This window comes from Dendrobates tinctorius, unplaced genomic scaffold (genome assembly GCF_039654945.1).
Source record: "Dendrobates tinctorius isolate UK_male_01 unplaced genomic scaffold, ASM3965494v1 ptg000082l, whole genome shotgun sequence".
Classification (NCBI taxonomy): domain Eukaryota; kingdom Metazoa; phylum Chordata; class Amphibia; order Anura; family Dendrobatidae; genus Dendrobates; species Dendrobates tinctorius.
The window spans coordinates 23,029,689-23,050,604 of NW_027361750.1; the positions used below are offsets into that span (position 1 = coordinate 23,029,689).

At 45.1% G+C, this 20,916-nt stretch overlaps 1 protein-coding gene across 1 annotated transcript in view; it reads left to right on the forward strand.

Annotated features, from left to right (window-relative positions):
• Positions 1-1,298: 1,298 nt before the first annotated feature.
• The window catches only part of SDR16C5 (short chain dehydrogenase/reductase family 16C member 5), an 86,535-nt gene continuing 66,917 nt past the window's right edge, over positions 1,299-20,916 (forward strand). The window contains exon 1 of the mRNA XM_073583972.1: positions 1,299-1,451. The gene's annotated coding sequence lies outside the window, so the exon portion shown is untranslated. The remainder of the gene's footprint in view (positions 1,452-20,916) is intronic.

Sequence of the window (20,916 nt, forward strand, 5' to 3'; positions counted from 1 at the left end):
TGCAGCCAAAGTGGGTCCAGCCCATCTGGCATTTGCCATAATTGCCAGATGGCCAGTCCAGCCCTGGTTGCTTTATGTCCAAAGTAAGGCTGCTTTCACACATCCGGGTTTGTGTCTCCGGCGCCGTGCGGCAAAAAGCCGTAGGGACAGATCCGGGATGTGCCGAGACACCGGATACCTGTGTGGCCAGATATGGTGGCGCCCGCATTTAAAAGAGCAGTGCGAGACTCAGAGTCTCCGCGCATGTGCTCTGAGAAAAACCGGTCCGACGCTGTCAAAAAACGTTGCAGTGAACGTTTTTTGCAGTCGCCGGACGGCTACTTTTTGCCGTATCCGGCAAAAACCGGATGAGCCGCATACCCACCGGCACGGTGCGGCGACAATACAACTCTATGGGACAAAACCGGATCTGGTACCGGATCCGGTTGTTCCAAATTTCGCCGCATCGTGCCGGATTCAAAAAGCCGGATGTGTGAAAGCAGCCTAAAATAGTTTGTTCTAAGAGCTCATCATTCTTCTAAAGCTGAAATCTGCAACAGAGGGGAGCACCAAGTATTTGTATGGAATTGTCAGAAAAGAATGATTATTGCATATGCCGCTTGACCGCTCCAGCATAAAAGGCCTGCTCCCTTTTGTGATTGATGGGAGCCACGGCCCTAGTGAGCTGCTGGCAGTTCCTGAATGGCTCTCACAGGAAGGTAAATGATGATGTTCAGTGTATGATGCCACTAACACACCGCCAGCCAGCATCGGACTGCGGAGACTGAACCACAATATGTGTTTACCACGGTGTGATGTTAATATGCAAATAATAATAAAATGGCCACATTGTCAAAACATCTTGATTTTTCAGTATCAAGTATAAGCACCACGTGCAGAAATCTCCACCCTTACAGCCTCGGCTGCCATCAGGTTATTAATGGTGATATGAGGATTGTTCTGCCATGCTGAAAGTACTGAATCATCAAGATCCGCTGCCGACAGCTCCCTCTGACACTGCCGACCACTGACATTCCAGATGTGCTGGACGGAGACAAGTCTGGAGACGCTGCAGCCCATCACAGCAGGTTTACCAAACACAGGCGCTCACAGTAGCTGGAGCAAATATGGCCTGAAGCATTGAACAATAGCTCTGGGGACACTTTGGAGAAATGGCAGTGTAGTTGTAGATATTATTCAGGCAATCCCGTCCACCATTAGCCCCCTCGCCCCAGTGTGGTGTTTGCTCGTCCCTCCGTCGTCTCCGATTCTCGGTCACGTTCCTCCTGTGTAGGCCCCGCCCCCTTCCCCTCCAGTCTCGCACTTCCCGCACAGGATTGGAGGAAGCTACCCGAAACTGGGACAGGGAAGTGGCGCCTCACCCGCGCCTGCGCACTGCGGACAGTTTCCTGTAGTGATATAAGAGAGTTGCACTGTGCCCGGAGCTGTGTGGGTCCTCTGTGAGCTGCCTGGTGAGTCTGCTGATCGGTGACATAACGGGGACACATTATCCAGGGCAGCTGCAGGCTGTGATAAGAGCAGCGGTATTACAAGAGTTTTCTCTGCGCTGTCTGCATAGCTTGATAATGTACTGGATGTATGTGTATTCATCACACTGCTCATCCTATAGCCCTATGTGCATTCATCACACTGCTCATCCTATAGCCCTATGTGCATTCATCACACTGCTCATCCTATAGCCCTATGTGTATTTATTACACTGCTCATCCTATAGCCCTATGTGTATTCATCACACTGCTCATCCTATAGCCCTATGTGCATTCATCACACTGCTCATCCTATAGCCCTATGTGTATTCATCACACTGCTCATCCTATAGCCCTATGTGTATTCATCACACTGCTCATCCTATAGCCCTATGTGTACTCATCACACTGCTCATCCTATAGCCCTATGTGTATTCATCACACTGCTCATCCTATAGCCCTATGTGTATTCATCACACTGCTCATCCTATAGCCCTATGTGTATTCATCACACTGCTCATCCTATAGCCCTATGTGTACTCATCACACTGCTCATCCTATAGCCCTATGTGCATTCATCACACTGCTCATCCTATAGCCCTATGTGTACTCATCACACTGCTCATCCTATAGCCCTATGTGTATTCATCACACTGCTCATCCTATAGCCCTATGTGTATTCATCACACTGCTCATCCTATAGCCCTATGTGTATTTATTACACTGCTCATCCTATAGCCCTATGTGCATTCATCACACTGCTCATCCTATAGCCCTATGTGCATTCATCACACTGCTCATCCTATAGCCCTATGTGTATTCATCACACTGCTCATCCTATAGCCCTATGTGCATTCATCACACTGCTCATCCTATAGCCCTATGTGTATTCATCACACTGCTCATCCTATAGCCCTATGTGTATTTATTACACTGCTCATCCTATAGCCCTATGTGTACTCATCACACTGCTCATCCTATAGCCCTATGTGCATTCATCACACTGCTCATCCTATAGCCCTATGTGCATTCATCACACTGCTCATCCTATAGCCCTATGTGCATTCATCACACTGCTCATCCTATAGCCCTATGTGCATTCATCACACTGCTCATCCTATAGCCCTATGTGTATTCATCACACTGCTCATCCTATAGCCCTATGTGTATTCATCACACTGCTCATCATATAGCCCTATGTGCATTCATCACACTGCTCATCCTATAGCCCTATGTGTATTCATCACACTGCTCATCCTATAGCCCTATGTGCATTCATCACACTGCTCATCCTATAGCCCTATGTGCATTCATCACACTGCTCATCCTATAGCCCTATGTGTATTCATCACACTGCTCATCCTATAGCCCTATGTGTATTCATCACACTGCTCATCCTATAGCCCTATGTGCATTCATCACACTGCTCATCCTATAGCCCTATGTGTATTCATCACACTGCTCATCCTATAGCCCTATGTGTACTCATCACACTGCTCATCCTATAGCCCTATGTGCATTCATCACACTGCTCATCCTATAGCCCTATGTGCATTCATCACACTGCTCATCCTATAGCCCTGTGTATTCATCACACTGCTCATCCTATAGCCCTGTGTATTCATCACACTGCTCATCCTATAGCCCTATGTGTATTCATCACACTGCTCATCCTATAGCCCTATGTGCATTCATCACACTGCTCATCCTATAGCCCTATGTGTATTCATCACACTGCTCATCCTATAGCCCTATGTGCATTCATCACACTGCTCATCCTATAGCCCTATGTGTACTCATCACACTGCTCATCCTATAGCCCTATGTGTATTCATCACACTGCTCATCCTATAGCCCTATGTGCATTCATCACACTGCTCATCCTATAGCCCTATGTGCATTCATCACACTGCTCATCCTATAGCCCTATGTGTATTCATCACACTGCTCATCCTATAGCCCTATGTGTATTCATCACACTGCTCATCCTATAGCCCTATGTGCATTCATCACACTGCTCATCCTATAGCCCTATGTGTATTCATCACACTGCTCATCCTATAGCCCTATGTGTACTCATCACACTGCTCATCCTATAGCCCTATGTGTATTTATCACACTGCTCATCCTATAGCCCTATGTGCATTCATCACACTGCTCATCCTATAGCCCTATGTGTATTCATCACACTGCTCATCCTATAGCCCTATGTGTATTCATCACACTGCTCATCCTATAGCCCTATGTGTATTCATCACACTGCTCATCCTATAGCCCTATGTGTATTCATCACACTGCTCATCCTATAGCCCTATGTGTACTCATCACACTGCTCATCCTATAGCCCTATGTGTATTCATCACACTGCTCATCCTATAGCCCTATGTGTATTCATCACACTGCTCATCCTATAGCCCTATGTGTATTCATCACACTGCTCATCCTATAGCCCTATGTGCATTCATCACACTGCTCATCCTATAGCCCTATGTGTACTCATCACACTGCTCATCCTATAGCCCTATGTGTATTCATCACACTGCTCATCCTATAGCCCTATGTGTATTCATCACACTGCTCATCCTATAGCCCTATGTGTATTCATCACACTGCTCATCCTATAGCCCTATGTGTACTCATCACACTGCTCATCCTATAGCCCTATGTGCATTCATCACACTGCTCATCCTATAGCCCTATGTGCATTCATCACACTGCTCATCCTATAGCCCTGTGTATTCATCACACTGCTCATCCTATAGCCCTATGTGTATTCATCACACTGCTCATCCTATAGCCCTATGTGCATTCATCACACTGCTCATCCTATAGCCCTATGTGTATTCATCACACTGCTCATCCTATAGCCCTATGTGTACTCATCACACTGCTCATCCTATAGCCCTATGTGTATTCATCACACTGCTCATCCTATAGCCCTGTGTATTCATCACACTGCTCATCCTATAGCCCTATGTGTACTCATCACACTGCTCATCCTATAGCCCTATGTGTATTCATCACACTGCTCATCCTATAGCCCTATGTGTATTCATCACACTGCTCATCCTATAGCCCTATGTGTATTCATCACACTGCTCATCCTATAGCCCTATGTGTACTCATCACACTGCTCATCCTATAGCCCTATGTGCATTCATCACACTGCTCATCCTATAGCCCTATGTGTATTCATCACACTGCTCATCCTATAGCCCTATGTGCATTCATCACACTGCTCATCCTATAGCCCTATGTGTATTTATCACACTGCTCATCCTATAGCCCTATGTGCATTCATCACACTGCTCATCCTATAGCCCTATGTGCATTCATCACACTGCTCATCCTATAGCCCTATGTGTATTCATCACACTGCTCATCCTATAGCCCTATGTGTACTCATCACACTGCTCATCCTATAGCCCTATGTGTATTCATCACACTGCTCATCCTATAGCCCTATGTGTACTCATCACACTGCTCATCCTATAGCCCTATGTGTACTCATCACACTGCTCATCCTATAGCCCTGTGTATTCATCACACTGCTCATCCTATAGCCCTATGTGTACTCATCACACTGCTCATCCTATAGCCCTATGTGCATTCATCACACTGCTCATCCTATAGCCCTATGTGTACTCATCACACTGCTCATCCTATAGCCCTATGTGTATTCATCACACTGCTCATCCTATAGCCCTATGTGTATTCATCACACTGCTCATCCTATAGCCCTATGTGTACTCATCACACTGCTCATCCTATAGCCCTATGTGCATTCATCACACTGCTCATCCTATAGCCCTATGTGTACTCATCACACTGCTCATCCTATAGCCCTATGTGTATTCATCACACTGCTCATCCTATAGCCCTATGTGTATTCATCACACTGCTCATCCTATAGCCCTATGTGTATTTATTACACTGCTCATCCTATAGCCCTATGTGCATTCATCACACTGCTCATCCTATAGCCCTATGTGCATTCATCACACTGCTCATCCTATAGCCCTATGTGTATTCATCACACTGCTCATCCTATAGCCCTATGTGTATTCATCACACTGCTCATCCTATAGCCCTATGTGCATTCATCACACTGCTCATCCTATAGCCCTATGTGTATTCATCACACTGCTCATCCTATAGCCCTATGTGTATTTATTACACTGCTCATCCTATAGCCCTATGTGTACTCATCACACTGCTCATCCTATAGCCCTATGTGCATTCATCACACTGCTCATCCTATAGCCCTATGTGCATTCATCACACTGCTCATCCTATAGCCCTATGTGCATTCATCACACTGCTCATCCTATAGCCCTATGTGCATTCATCACACTGCTCATCCTATAGCCCTATGTGTATTCATCACACTGCTCATCCTATAGCCCTATGTGTATTCATCACACTGCTCATCATATAGCCCTATGTGCATTCATCACACTGCTCATCCTATAGCCCTATGTGTATTCATCACACTGCTCATCCTATAGCCCTATGTGCATTCATCACACTGCTCATCCTATAGCCCTATGTGCATTCATCACACTGCTCATCCTATAGCCCTATGTGTATTCATCACACTGCTCATCCTATAGCCCTATGTGTATTCATCACACTGCTCATCCTATAGCCCTATGTGCATTCATCACACTGCTCATCCTATAGCCCTATGTGTATTCATCACACTGCTCATCCTATAGCCCTATGTGTACTCATCACACTGCTCATCCTATAGCCCTATGTGCATTCATCACACTGCTCATCCTATAGCCCTATGTGCATTCATCACACTGCTCATCCTATAGCCCTGTGTATTCATCACACTGCTCATCCTATAGCCCTATGTGTATTCATCACACTGCTCATCCTATAGCCCTATGTGCATTCATCACACTGCTCATCCTATAGCCCTATGTGTATTCATCACACTGCTCATCCTATAGCCCTATGTGCATTCATCACACTGCTCATCCTATAGCCCTATGTGTACTCATCACACTGCTCATCCTATAGCCCTATGTGTATTCATCACACTGCTCATCCTATAGCCCTATGTGCATTCATCACACTGCTCATCCTATAGCCCTATGTGCATTCATCACACTGCTCATCCTATAGCCCTATGTGTATTCATCACACTGCTCATCCTATAGCCCTATGTGTATTCATCACACTGCTCATCCTATAGCCCTATGTGCATTCATCACACTGCTCATCCTATAGCCCTATGTGTATTCATCACACTGCTCATCCTATAGCCCTATGTGTACTCATCACACTGCTCATCCTATAGCCCTATGTGTATTTATCACACTGCTCATCCTATAGCCCTATGTGCATTCATCACACTGCTCATCCTATAGCCCTATGTGTATTCATCACACTGCTCATCCTATAGCCCTATGTGTATTCATCACACTGCTCATCCTATAGCCCTATGTGTATTCATCACACTGCTCATCCTATAGCCCTATGTGTATTCATCACACTGCTCATCCTATTGCCCTATGTGTACTCATCACACTGCTCATCCTATAGCCCTATGTGTATTCATCACACTGCTCATCCTATAGCCCTATGTGTATTCATCACACTGCTCATCCTATAGCCCTATGTGTATTCATCACACTGCTCATCCTATAGCCCTATGTGCATTCATCACACTGCTCATCCTATAGCCCTATGTGTACTCATCACACTGCTCATCCTATAGCCCTATGTGTATTCATCACACTGCTCATCCTATAGCCCTATGTGTATTCATCACACTGCTCATCCTATAGCCCTATGTGTATTCATCACACTGCTCATCCTATAGCCCTATGTGTACTCATCACACTGCTCATCCTATAGCCCTATGTGCATTCATCACACTGCTCATCCTATAGCCCTATGTGCATTCATCACACTGCTCATCCTATAGCCCTGTGTATTCATCACACTGCTCATCCTATAGCCCTATGTGTATTCATCACACTGCTCATCCTATAGCCCTATGTGCATTCATCACACTGCTCATCCTATAGCCCTATGTGTATTCATCACACTGCTCATCCTATAGCCCTATGTGTACTCATCACACTGCTCATCCTATAGCCCTATGTGTATTCATCACACTGCTCATCCTATAGCCCTGTGTATTCATCACACTGCTCATCCTATAGCCCTATGTGTACTCATCACACTGCTCATCCTATAGCCCTATGTGTATTCATCACACTGCTCATCCTATAGCCCTATGTGTATTCATCACACTGCTCATCCTATAGCCCTATGTGTATTCATCACACTGCTCATCCTATAGCCCTATGTGTACTCATCACACTGCTCATCCTATAGCCCTATGTGCATTCATCACACTGCTCATCCTATAGCCCTATGTGTATTCATCACACTGCTCATCCTATAGCCCTATGTGCATTCATCACACTGCTCATCCTATAGCCCTATGTGTATTTATCACACTGCTCATCCTATAGCCCTATGTGCATTCATCACACTGCTCATCCTATAGCCCTATGTGCATTCATCACACTGCTCATCCTATAGCCCTATGTGTATTCATCACACTGCTCATCCTATAGCCCTATGTGTACTCATCACACTGCTCATCCTATAGCCCTATGTGTATTCATCACACTGCTCATCCTATAGCCCTATGTGTACTCATCACACTGCTCATCCTATAGCCCTATGTGTACTCATCACACTGCTCATCCTATAGCCCTATGTGTATTCATCACACTGCTCATCCTATAGCCCTATGTGTACTCATCACACTGCTCATCTCCTAGATCTATGTGCATTTGACGCACTGCTTCTCTTATAGATGTGTGTGCGCTGGTCATGCTGCTGGTCATATGTGGCTGCGTGCACTCGTGCTGCTGGTCATACGTGGCTGCATGCACTTTTCGTTCTGCTGGTGATACGTGGCTGTGTGTGCTTGTCGCGCTGCCGGTGATACGTGGCTGTGTGTGCTTGTCGCGCTGCCGGTGATACGTGGCTGTGTGTGCTTGTCGCGCTGCCGATGATACGAGGCTGTGTGTGCTTGTTGCGCTATTGGCAATATGTGGCTGCATGCGATTGTCGCGCTGCTGGCAATACGTGGCTGCGTGTGATTGTCGCGCTGCAGGTGATGCGTGACTGTGTGCACTTGTCGCGCTGCTGGCAATACGTGGCTGCATGCGCTTGACGCGCTATTGGCGATATGTGGCTGCATGTGATTGTCGCGCTGCTGGCAATACGCGGCTGCGTACGATTGTTGCGCTGCAGGTGATACATGGCTGCATGCACTTGACGAGCTGCTGGTGATGCGTGGCTGCATGCACTTGACGCGCTGCAGGTGATACATGGTTGCATGCACTTGACGAGCTGCTGGTGATGCGTGGCTGCATGCACTTGACGCGCTGCTGGTGATACGTGGCTGCATGCACTTGACGCGCTGCTGGTGATACGTGGCTGCGTGTGCTTGTCGCGCTGCTGGTGATACGTGGCTGCGTGTGCTTGTCGCGCTGCTGGTGATACGTGGCTGCATGCACTTGACGAGCTGCTGGTGATGCGTGGCTGCGTGTGCTTGTCGCGCTGCTGGTGATACGTGGCTGCATGCACTTGACGAGCTGCTGGTGATACGTGGCTGCATGCACTTGACGAGCTGCTGGTGATGCGTGGCTGCGTGTGCTTGTCGCGCTGCTGGTGTACGTGGCTGCATGCACTTGACGAGCTGCTGGTGATGCGTGGCTGCGTGTGCTTGTCGCGCTGCTGGTGTACGTGGCTGCGTGCGTGTGTCCATCTTGTCAGACTTTTGCCACAATCACAAGATCACTTAGGATATCAGCGTAGTGTTGTAGCTGTGTTATTACCCCGGCTTCACTAGCCGTCTTACCTTTAGCCTTTGACCTCAGCTACGTGTGAAGTGAAGATCACATTCTGATATCACATCCAATGATTGTCAGTGTGGTCTTGTTAAAACCTGCATTGAAAAAATACGCTCCAGCTGGATTTTTGGTCGCAGATCACACATCTTTGACAGGTTATACTATTATGTAAGTCACCCATGACCTATATATGATTCCACTACTTTTTTTTTTTTTTTTTTTTTTAAATCACAGACGTTGAATGAGACTTCCTATTGGGCATCTAAATTCGCTTTGTATCTTATTTTGTGTACACTGGCTGATTTCAGAGCATTAACTGAGTGCCAACTATATACCAGTCATTTGGCCTCTTTAAACAGACTTGCCAAATAATAGTAATAGGGCCCACTTTGACCTGCAAAGGAGTATTAGGGCCCACTTTGACCTGCAAAGGAGTATTAGGGCCCACTTTGACCTGCAAAGGAGTATTAGGGCCCACTTTGACCTGCAAAGGAGTATTAGGGCCCACTTTGACCTGCAAAGGAGTATTAGGGCCCACTTTGACCTGCAAAGGAGTATTAGGGCCCACTTTGACCTGCAAAGGAGTATTAGGACCCACTTTGACCTGCAAAGGAGTATTAGGACCCACTTTGACCTGCAAAGGAGTATTAGGACCCACTTTGACCTGCAAAGGAGTATTAGGGCCCACTTTGACCTGCAAAGGAGTATTAGGGCCCACTTTCACCTGCAAAGGAGTAATAGGGCCCACTTTCACCTGCAAAGGAGTAATAGGGCCCACTTTCACCTGCAAAGGGCCCATATGCACATTGCTGTTGACCAAAAAAACAGCTATCTCTGCCACCCCTCCCGTTCACAGGAGTGCTAGCTTACCTATGTGCTCTATGAGGGAGCCGTCACCAGACATCTCTACCGGGGCAGCAAAGTGATTGTCAGTCTGAAATCAGACATGCCCGATTGACCTCATTTCCAACAATCAGTTTGCTGGTGCCCATGTACACATTCGTGTCGGCCAAATCTGACATTAGTCTGTGTGTGAAGCTTACAGGCTAGTCGCACCGTGCTTTACTTGGCATTTTTAGCTGTATAGATACATTGCTTGCTTTCCCCATTTAACATCATGATCACATGAGAATTATTCTTTTTATAGGTTGATGGAGACAAGTAGCTGCCATATTCACTGTTGATGCTTATCTTTCATGTGAGAGTCGGCTTTTATTCATATATAGCCAGCATTGGGTGTTTTGGCTCTTTATGCATTATTAGTGCAGGGTGGGCCATTTATATGAATACACCTTGGTGGGCTGACTTCAAACTGGCCGCCATGGTCACCACCCATTTTGAAAAGTTTCCCCCCTCCCATATACTAATGTGCCACAAACAGGAAGTTGATATCACCAACCATTCCCATTTTATTTAGGTGTATCCATATAAATGGTCCACCCTGTATATGAGGCTATAGTCGTCCATATGTATGGATTATTGTATGATCGGTCCAGTCTGTCAGTGGTGCCTATTTTCTCCTAGAATAAAACTGTTGTAGTTGTCATACTGTAGATAAGTCGGGAGTTGTTCATGAGCCGGGCAGGCCATGACCGCCAGTCCTTGTCAACGACATCCAGTATGTCCTACCGTATGTATAAGTGCGCTTGTTCTCGATATGTGTGAATAGAGTATTTTGTCTGTATTTCATCATGCATATCTTGCATTTTCGTCAGTGTCTGTTACTTGTAGGGTGTAGAAAGTTGTTACCCAATCACACAGATTGCAACATCTTGTATCTCCAGGATAAAACGTGGAGGAACTTTGCTATTTACTTGTGTCTACAGATATCATCAAGCAGCAGCCAGGCCCCACAGATAAGATGAACCGACCATAATCCGATATGATCAAGCATGAAGCAATTTCAATGTGCTGCCCAGTACTTGGTGAAGACCTATCCTAAGGGCCCCCATACACCATCATCTGGCTGGCGACTGTGCCTCCTGACTCGCCTGTACGCAGGAGTGTTGGGCACAGCTCAGTGCTCCTGGGTCCTCTGTGATAGAGCCACTGTCAGAATCCTCTAGCAGCAGCTTATCTCAAGAGGGACCAAAAAGACCATCCGCAGGAATTCAGGCAAGATCCTGATTTCCGTGATGTCGTGTCAGGCGACCCCCATACACGTTTGCCAATCTTTACCACATCAATCAACTTTAGTGTAATGTGTATGTGGTCTCTTGGCACAGGTCATTAATGTCAGATCAGCGAGGATCTACTTCTTCCAGAAGTACAGTGTACAACACCCTACACGGTGCACTGGCTGTTCTTGGGTATTGTAGCTCAGGTCCTATTCAATAGAAGAGTTGTCGCTACACCAATATACAACGCCTCGGCGTTCCGGTTCTGTACACTGATTGCTGCTCCTGCAGCTTCCAGGAGGTAATCAGTAAAAGTTGGGGTGCCGAGACTCCAACTGACCTGATGCTAATCGATATTTAAGTACTCAATGACCCCTTTATGTTATACCCCTTTATATTATATCATTTTTTGAAATATTTGTTTTGTTTTTCCATTTTGACCAGTAACAGGTATTTTGTGCGACAGTTTACCCTTATAGACAAGGCTTGGCCTACATGATGGCATGTATTTCAATGCTATAATGATTGTCAGTGATGTCACATAGTAACTATAGCACGACTAACAAATGTGTAACTTATAAATGTAGATCACTGTTTTTTTTCTCAAAGCTCTAACGTAGTCCCTCCCAAGCAAAGCACACAGATACGTGTGATCATTTCGAACAGTGCCGCTGTGTATCCCGAACGTTAAGGCCCCGTGCCTACAATCAGGTATAGAAGTGCTTGCAATGTAGAGCGCAGTGTTTTGGACGCAGTTCAAATGTGCTGCGTCCAAAACGCTGCTACTCCTGATCATAGGCACGTAGACTAAAGGACTTGTCTGGCATTAATTTTTTTTTTCTAAGGCATGGGCCATTGTAAAATACGAAATGGAGACATACTCGCTTGCTGTCATCTCCTGGTAGTGGATTTTCACAGGATTGTTGGAATTTAAGGGTCCCGTTACATTTAGCGGTGCACCAGCGATCCCGACAGCGATACGACCCGGTCAGGATCGCTAGTGCATCGCTAAATGGTCGCTAGTGAGCTGCCAAACAGGCAGATCTCGCCAGCGACGCAGCAGCGATAAGCGATCCGTCTGCGGTCGCTCTTACCTGTCACACCGCAGCGATGATGATGACTTCCGCCTGCGTCCATGCGTCGCTAGTCGGCACCAGCGGGACGCCAACGAGGGAAAAATGGCCCAGGACATTCCAGCGCGATCAGCGATATCCAGCGGGGCAGCCGGCACAGGTATGTGACACACAAAGCGAAATCGCTATCGATCTCGCTGTTGCATCACAAAATCGGTGACGCTTTAGCGATCTCGCTATGTGTAAAAGGCCCTTAAGATTGGCACAGTGTGATATCAGATCTTTTTTCTGATCGCTTCTAAAAATGGCTCTGGTCACCAGAGGGGCATATGATGGACCCACGAGGGTGACAGCAGATGGGTATGCCTCACTGTGGGTTCTTTTTTTTTTTTTTGCCATTGCTTGTTATATAATAGGCATTGTAAAACTGGACAACTCATATTAATGAATGGACTAATCTCAATTTAAATAAAAGAACCTTAAATTGATCTTGCTATGGTTTAAAAAAAATAATGAAAGTTAGAGGGATGATGCCAACATGGATTAACAAAGATGACAGAAATTTAAAGTGCACACTTTTAAAGTGAATATACATGTTGCTGATCGGCGCACGATTAATATCCTGTGTACACAGGCAGACTGCACTTTAGCTGCCATCGTCGTCAGCAGCACAGGTACTGTTTACACCAGACAATGCGCTTCTGAGAGTGATTATCTTTTGTGTAGCTCAAAAGATTATTTAATGTGATATTTTACTCATCCATTGGGTGATTAGCAGGATTATCGGAAAGTGAGATAATGCTCATTTGCTACAAACTTGCAGTGTAAATGGACCTTAATGCAGCAGAATATTCTATTCGCTATAGCTTATAGGCCTCCCGGATCAAGATTTAAGCACCACAGTCCCACTCTGAGTTTTCAGACGAAAGACCCGATTCATCAAAATTGCCATTGTTCACGCTAGCTTTGATTAGGAGATGTGGTGAAGTTGAATGAGTGGTGTACACCTTTGTGCGAACACATCTCCACAAGTCCTACTACAGTCCATGCTGGAGTAAGAGTTGTGGTGTAGCAAACGCCGTCACTTGTCATGATGAATTTGATCGGCTGTGGTCACCACAACCCCTTCCTGCCCCAGTTCCACCCATTTTATCAGAGCTTTGTGAAAATGGTGCAAGAACGACAAAAGGCGCATAATTTTAGCACAGCCTCCATTTGAGCCAAAATTATGGAACTTATAAGGGTATGTTCCCACGGTCAGTAAACACTGCGGATTGGACGCTGTGTACATCTGCGTCTTTCCAGACCGCAGCATGTCTATTTATCTTGCGGAGACGCTCCATCTCCGCAAGATAAGTATCACAGTCTGTGTTTAGGATGCGGTGATGCCGCACGGTTCAATGAACACATGTTGAGTCACTGGCATTCAAAAGCCGGCAGCGCTTTGGACGGAGAGGACGTGCTGCGTCCAAAGCGCTGCCGGTTTCTGCCAGTGGGAACATACCCTAAAAGCTTTTACAACAGAATACTGGCGTAATAGCTTTGAATCTGGCCCGAAATGTTTAAAATAAGTTCCATTTCTTTATTGATCACCAGGCGATACTGATTTGCTGTCCTTTGTCAGTCCATCATTAAGGAGACTACAGGATTTAAGATTCATTATTGAGGGTTAGGAGTAATGCGATTTCAAGCTGCTTATTTCGTGGACTTTGAAATAGTAGAACTTTTATCTTGATGGCTTGGAATTAACACAGGGGTAGTATTTTGTTCTAGTTCACATGGCTCAGAATATTTATCTAAAGTATAGATAGCAACAAGGTTTCTAAGGGCCCCGTCACACATAGCGACTCACGAGCGATCCCGACAACGATATCAACTTGTCAGGATCGTTGGTGTGTCGCTACATGATCGCTGGTGAGCTGCCAAACAGGCAGCTTCCCCAGCGACCAGCACCAGCGACACGCGGGTAACAAGCTTAGTTACCCGCAGTGAACGTTAAGATACCAGCACGCTGGTGCAGGGAGCTGGTAACCAAGGTACACATCGGGTTTCTAAGCGCCGCGCGGCGCTTAGAAACCCGATGTGTACCTTGGTTACCAGATCGCTGGTCTCCCGCCTGCCACACGCAGAGATGCGTGCTGGCCAGCGGGAGACCAGCGATAAAAAAAAAATGTCCAGGCCATTCGAGCACGATCAGCGATACCCGGCAGGTGGGGCCGGTCGCTGATAAGTGTCACACACACAGTGATCTCGCTGGTGAGATTGCTGTTGCGTCACAAAACTTGTGACTCAGCAGCGAGATCGCTGTGTGTGACGGGGGCTTAAAGCTTTGTTCACATCTGTGCTAGTAATCATTTACGTTTTTGCTCCATTTTAAGCCCCCTGTACACAATAGATAGCCATCAGCTAAAAGCATAATTAGGCTGGTATCTGTTAGTACAGGGGGCTTAAGATGGGGCAGAACAATAGAAGTTTGTCTTCCCACTACTCTACATTGTAGCACTCTTTTCACGCTGGTAGATCCCATTGACTATTATAGAATCCTGTCTAATATGCATTTTTATGCTGTAGAAGAGTTTACTGGGATCAGCTGAAATATTGCTGATGGCAGTAAATTCCATAAAATGACATCCACCCTTACTTTCTTGATTAACCCTGTTGCACATAGTGGATTCACACAGTGAGGTGGATTTTCTAAGCCCAAGGTCCCTGTTGGCACACTGGCATCGGTGCAGCAGCCCTATGGAGCATGTGAAACAGGGACATGTTGAATACAAACTAAAAGTTTAATAAAGTCCTGAAAACAACAGACAAGCAGGCAGGATGCTGGAAATCGCAGGCTGACGGGGAACAGCCAGGAAACCACAGACAAGAAGGTTGGATGCTCGAAACCACTGGCAGGTGGAAGATATCCAGGAAACCTCCAGGAGACCACAGGAAAACCATTGGTGAAGACCTCGGGCAGATAGGAGAACAAGAAAGTCTAATGCTATGGAAGCTGCACACAGCCAGGAAGATGTCCTGGCAATGCCTGTTGAGAGACCTAAGTAGTCTTAAAAGCTTGCAATTTGTTTCCATCTTTTCAGTTGGCCATTAAAAAGGTATCAACCACTGAGGACTCTCAATTCTGAATATTTTTCTGGTAGCCACAGGCAGATACGTGGAAGAAGGCCTAACAAATCGGATACAGGTAGCAGACAGAACTCCAGAGAAACTAGAAAGTCTGAATACCTTGGAGGTTTCAGACAGCCAGAAGATGTCTTGGAAACTGCAGGCATGTTGCAATACTGAAAACTGCAATCAGGTAGGGGAGCAAGGTTACTGGAAACCACAGGCAAATAGGTGAGGTCCTCCACTGACTGGTAGCAAGGTTACTGGAAACTGCAGACAAGCAACTTATGGATGGAGAACCACAGACAGCCAGGAGATGTCCTGATAACTGGGGACTGGAACCTTGCACAGAGAACAAAGAGTTACTATCAAGGCTTGGGACCCCTTAAATAGGCCCAGGAAATACAACACATGGGAGCACACCAAATTACGGTACTTGCAAAGCCCAACGGGGAGCTCAAGAAAATCTAACAGACCAGGGCATGTTCATAACAAACCTCATGTCACTCTGCTCCTTCAGGTATTCAGTAGGTAAATAGTGTTTGTTTTGTTGGCTTTTACTGCTTTCAGACAACATTTTTGTTAACCCCAAATATCGTCTTTAGATTACCCTTCACTGGAAATGATGGACCTTGCCTAAGCACTTGAAAACGGATCCATGCCCATGTCCGTCCTCCACAAAATATTGGCATATTTCATTATTGTGGTTAGCGTTCTCCTTTATGTGCTTATCCCAGGTTCACCTTTTTAATTTATCATATATTGAAATGTGATTCATCACTCCAGAGAACACATTTTCATTACTCCAAAGTCCAGTTTCTGCACTTTTTACCCCCTTCCAGTTCAGGCTTATCATTGTTAAAGGTGATCATAGGTTTGTGTTCTACTACCCCTTGGTGGAAACTCTTTCAGTAAACCTCACAGTTCGTGTGGCAATTTTTATATGCCATGGGCTTCTGCAATCATCTGATTGTTCTGCTTCTTGTAGACACTTTCACTCCATAGAGTTGAATATAGATTCACAGTCCATGCCACCAGACCAGAGCCCCCATCTACCAGCATTCTTGGATTTTCTTCTGTTTAGTAGGCCCTGCGCAACACCATCCATGTGTCACCCTGCAATGAGAGGTTACGCAGGGCATACGAAGAGACAAAATTCTGACTCCTTAGCCCATCTTTTGTACAATAGATCCAACTGGCTTGCAGAGGAATCTGTCACTTTGAAAGGAAAAAAAATGTTTTTTCTGTCTTCTATAACAGAGATTTAGGTGAAGGCTCCACACTGAGCAGCCATCGCAGATCTAAATGTAGCTTGGAGGTGCATTTACACTGCATGAACCTTGGAAGTGAGCAGTCCTAGGATTGTTCATATCAAAATGCTTATTAATTGAGTACAAAGATATACATCTTTCCTGTATTAATTGAGTGAAATTTTATTTTTTGGTTTGCCTATGGTTCTGTTAACAGGACCTGTGGTGTCAAGAACGGTGACATCATAGATGCACAGAATGCTCGATGACTGATCCTTTGCACATATTATGTGGTCTGACTATTAAATGACCATCGATCTCCAAATTTGTACCATTCAGTGGTAATTTAGTGACACAGATCTCATCATTTAAACCCATCTTAAAAGGGTCGTCTGGTGTAAAACTACAAGTATGCAGTCACCCATTGTGACTGCGGACTTGTAAATCCTTACATTGTGCATAGTGCGCGCTGTGTGAATTCTTCAGTTTGAGTACAACTGTCATGTGACCACAAGTATGCAATATGCAATGCATACTGCAGGCCACATTTCGACAAGATGGGTGCAGCCTCTCTGAATACAAGTGTATTGGGTGAAGCTGGGAACAGTCTATCTTGTCTGATTGCGGCCGTGAGTATGCATATCCCATACTTGTGGTCTCATGACCACTGTTCCCGGTCACCGGTTGATCCTCAGTGCGCACAATTTGAGGATTCACAAATCTGTAGTCGCATAGTGTGGATAACCCCTTTTAAGTCACTGATTATGATGATTACCTGTTTTCTTTTTTTTCTCACTACTTTTTCATTCAGGGAGACCTTTTGATCTTACAAAAGTTTCTCTAGCGGAGTTTAAGGTAGTGTTAGATTATTTGTTGCTAATACTCTGCCTAATCAGCCCTCTGTAGTGTTTAACCAATCCAATTTTGTACCTTAATGACCAGGCCAAATTTTTTAAACCTGACCAGTGTCACTTTATGGTAACAACTGTGGAAAGCTTCAATGTATCCCAAGTGGTTCTAAGTTTTTTTTTTTTTTTTTTTTTTTTTCTAGACATATTGTACTTTGTTAGTGGTAAACTTAGGTATATATGTGTTTGCATTTATTTTTGACAATATTGAAATGTTGGCGCAAATTTTGACAAAATTCATAATTTTCTAACTTTTATTTTTTGTACCCTTAACCAGTTAATCATTCTGTACAAAATAATAAATAACATTTCCCGCATGTCTACTTTACATCTGCATAATTTTTCTAATGTCATTTTATTTTGTTAGGATGTTTAAGGCTACTTTTACACTTGCCGTTTTTACGGGCCGTATTGCCACGGTCTCCCGCAAAACCGGGCCGCAAAAAACCTTGGATCGCCGTTTTTCCCTGTTGTAACAAATTGCAGCTAACGTTGTTTTTGCGGTACCATTGATTTAAATGGAGGTCGTGTCCGTGAGCTGTGAAAATTATCGAGCAAGCTCGATATTTTTTCACAGCCGTATATACAGCCATGCGGCACACGGCACTCCCATGTATTTTTCCGGGCCGTTTTTGCGACCCCCATAGAAATCTATTGGGGCCGCAAAAACACGGCAAATGTAAAAGAACCTTAAAAGGGTTAAGGCTGGGTTCACACGTAGTGGAACCACGAGAATTCCGGAATTCCATTCCGCGGGAAAATCACATTTTAAATTCCCGCAGAAAAACTAGCATTTTGCAAGCGTAATTAGCTTGCAGAATTGCTAGCGTTTTCCAAGCGATCTGTAGCATCGCTTGGAGAACTGATTGACCGGTTATATATCCGGAAGCCGGTGAGAGAAGGACCGAACAGGAGAGCGGAGGTTGCCGACAGCCACGTGCAGTGCCCTCCTGGGGTGAGAGGACACGCTCCCCACCCACTACTAACGTTCACACCGTGGTTGTGCAAGGGTGGCACAACCCTCTAAGGTGAGCACCCTGTTCATTTAGTTAGGGAAATCGATTTTAATACAGGTACACTCATTGCGCTTTTTATTTTTTCCTTATTTATAATTGACGCTTAGGCGCTGGTTGCAAAGACCATAGAGAGTGCTGCAGGAGGAGACCTATAATATTATTCACTGGACTATCACAAGAGGATACACTTTTTAAGAAGGATTCGTGTCTCAGCTGAGGATCATCAAGGACTTTGTTTCTTATATCAGATCACCATAGGATTGTAATGGACTTTTTTGCTAACAATAGGTTTGAACATAGGGAGCTTCTGATAACAGATGCTATAGGGTTAAATGGTCATGTTAACCTAGAAAATAAAAGTAAGAAATTACCAACCACATTGATACCATGTTTTTAAGGCGTTATATAGAGGAGAACTTAGCCCCTAGGGGTTTGAGATTGTCTCAAAAGTCATCATTTCCCCAAGATGAGGAGTTCACAAAAAAATGGTGTAATTGCTCCATGGGTTTTCTTAAACTACTGATATCTAAGAGAGATTCCCTGGCAGAAACAGCACTTGAGGGGGCCAGACATCTGAGGGAAAATCTGGAGTCTTTTTCTTTGTCCTCTGAATTCAGGACTTATGACTTAAGGCCCTTTTACATTTAGCGATGCACCAGCGATCCGACCCGGTCAGGATCGCTGGTGCATCGCTAAATGATCGCTAGTGAGCTTTCACACAGAAAGATCTCACAGCGATGTAGCAGCGACGCAGCGGACAATACCTTTCACACACAGCGATCCTGACGTCCTCCCGCCCGCCTCCACGCGTCGCTCGTCGTCACAGCAGGAAGCTGACGACGAAAAATGGAGCCGGACATTCTCGCGCGATCAGCGATGGACAGCGGGGGAGCCGGTCGGAGGTAAGTATCACACATAGCGATATCTCTAGCAATATCTCTATGTGTAAAACCCCCTTTAGGGTTGAGAACCAAATTGAACAAATTTGAGGAAGATTTAATAAAGAGGCTGCCAAATTATGGAGGGATAGGAAGGAGAAGCTAAGTAATTTGGATAGCAATGAAAAGGTAGAAGAAATGGATACTGGGGAATATGTGATATCTGAAGGAGGGAATGATAAACAACCATCAAGTATTAATAATAATTCTGAAAAAAAGGAGGAGATTAATTATGTAGATGCCAGAAAAGAGAGATCTTTTTCTGTTTTAACATCTGAAAAACAAAGGGCCCACTATGATGATCATAGGAGCAAATTGATCAATGGTATGAGTAAAAGTAATAAAAAATGGATTAATATAAACGGGAACAAGAAGGATGGGTCTAACACTGATGGTAATAACAGGAAAAATAGTAATGTGATTGAGGGAGTGTCTGGCAATTATACAGTACCAATAAAAAATATCTAATTGTTCACCTATAAAAACTGTAGGGAGCAAGCAAACCATTTTGGAGACCTCCGAAACATTGTTGCAGGGGGAGGATATTACTGTAAATGGTATGGACTTATCTATCTTTACAGTACATGATATCACCTCCACTCAAACACTGGAGAAGTGGAAGCAATTCCGCCGCGGTAAAAACCGCAGCATTAGCACAGCATTGTGGAATCCCATAGGAATGCATGGGATGCTTATTTTTCGCGTTTTCACGTCAAAATCGCACGGTAAAAACCGCCGCGGAAACGCGAAAAAAACGCCACGTGTGAACCCAGCCTAAAAGTTGAGCCGCAGTTTGTTTTGTGTGGTTTTTTTCCCTCAAAACCTTTACAAAACTTGGTTCTTTTGGGACCTATTCAGCTTTAAATGGACTTGAGCGGCCTATTGGAAATTCCTGAGAAGTGCTACCATCTTAAAAACCGCACCCGTCAAATACTTCAAAACTTTTGTCAGAATTTTTTTTAACCCTTCAGGTGCTACACAGAAATGAATGCAGTGTGGATTGGAAAAAAAATAATTCCCCCCCCCCTCTAAAATATTGATGTAGCCACCCAAAAATTAACTTTTACAAGGAATAGCACTGGAAAATGGACCCCAGAATTTGTTTCCCAGACTCATGAGTGTCCTGATACTGCACATGTGTCAGG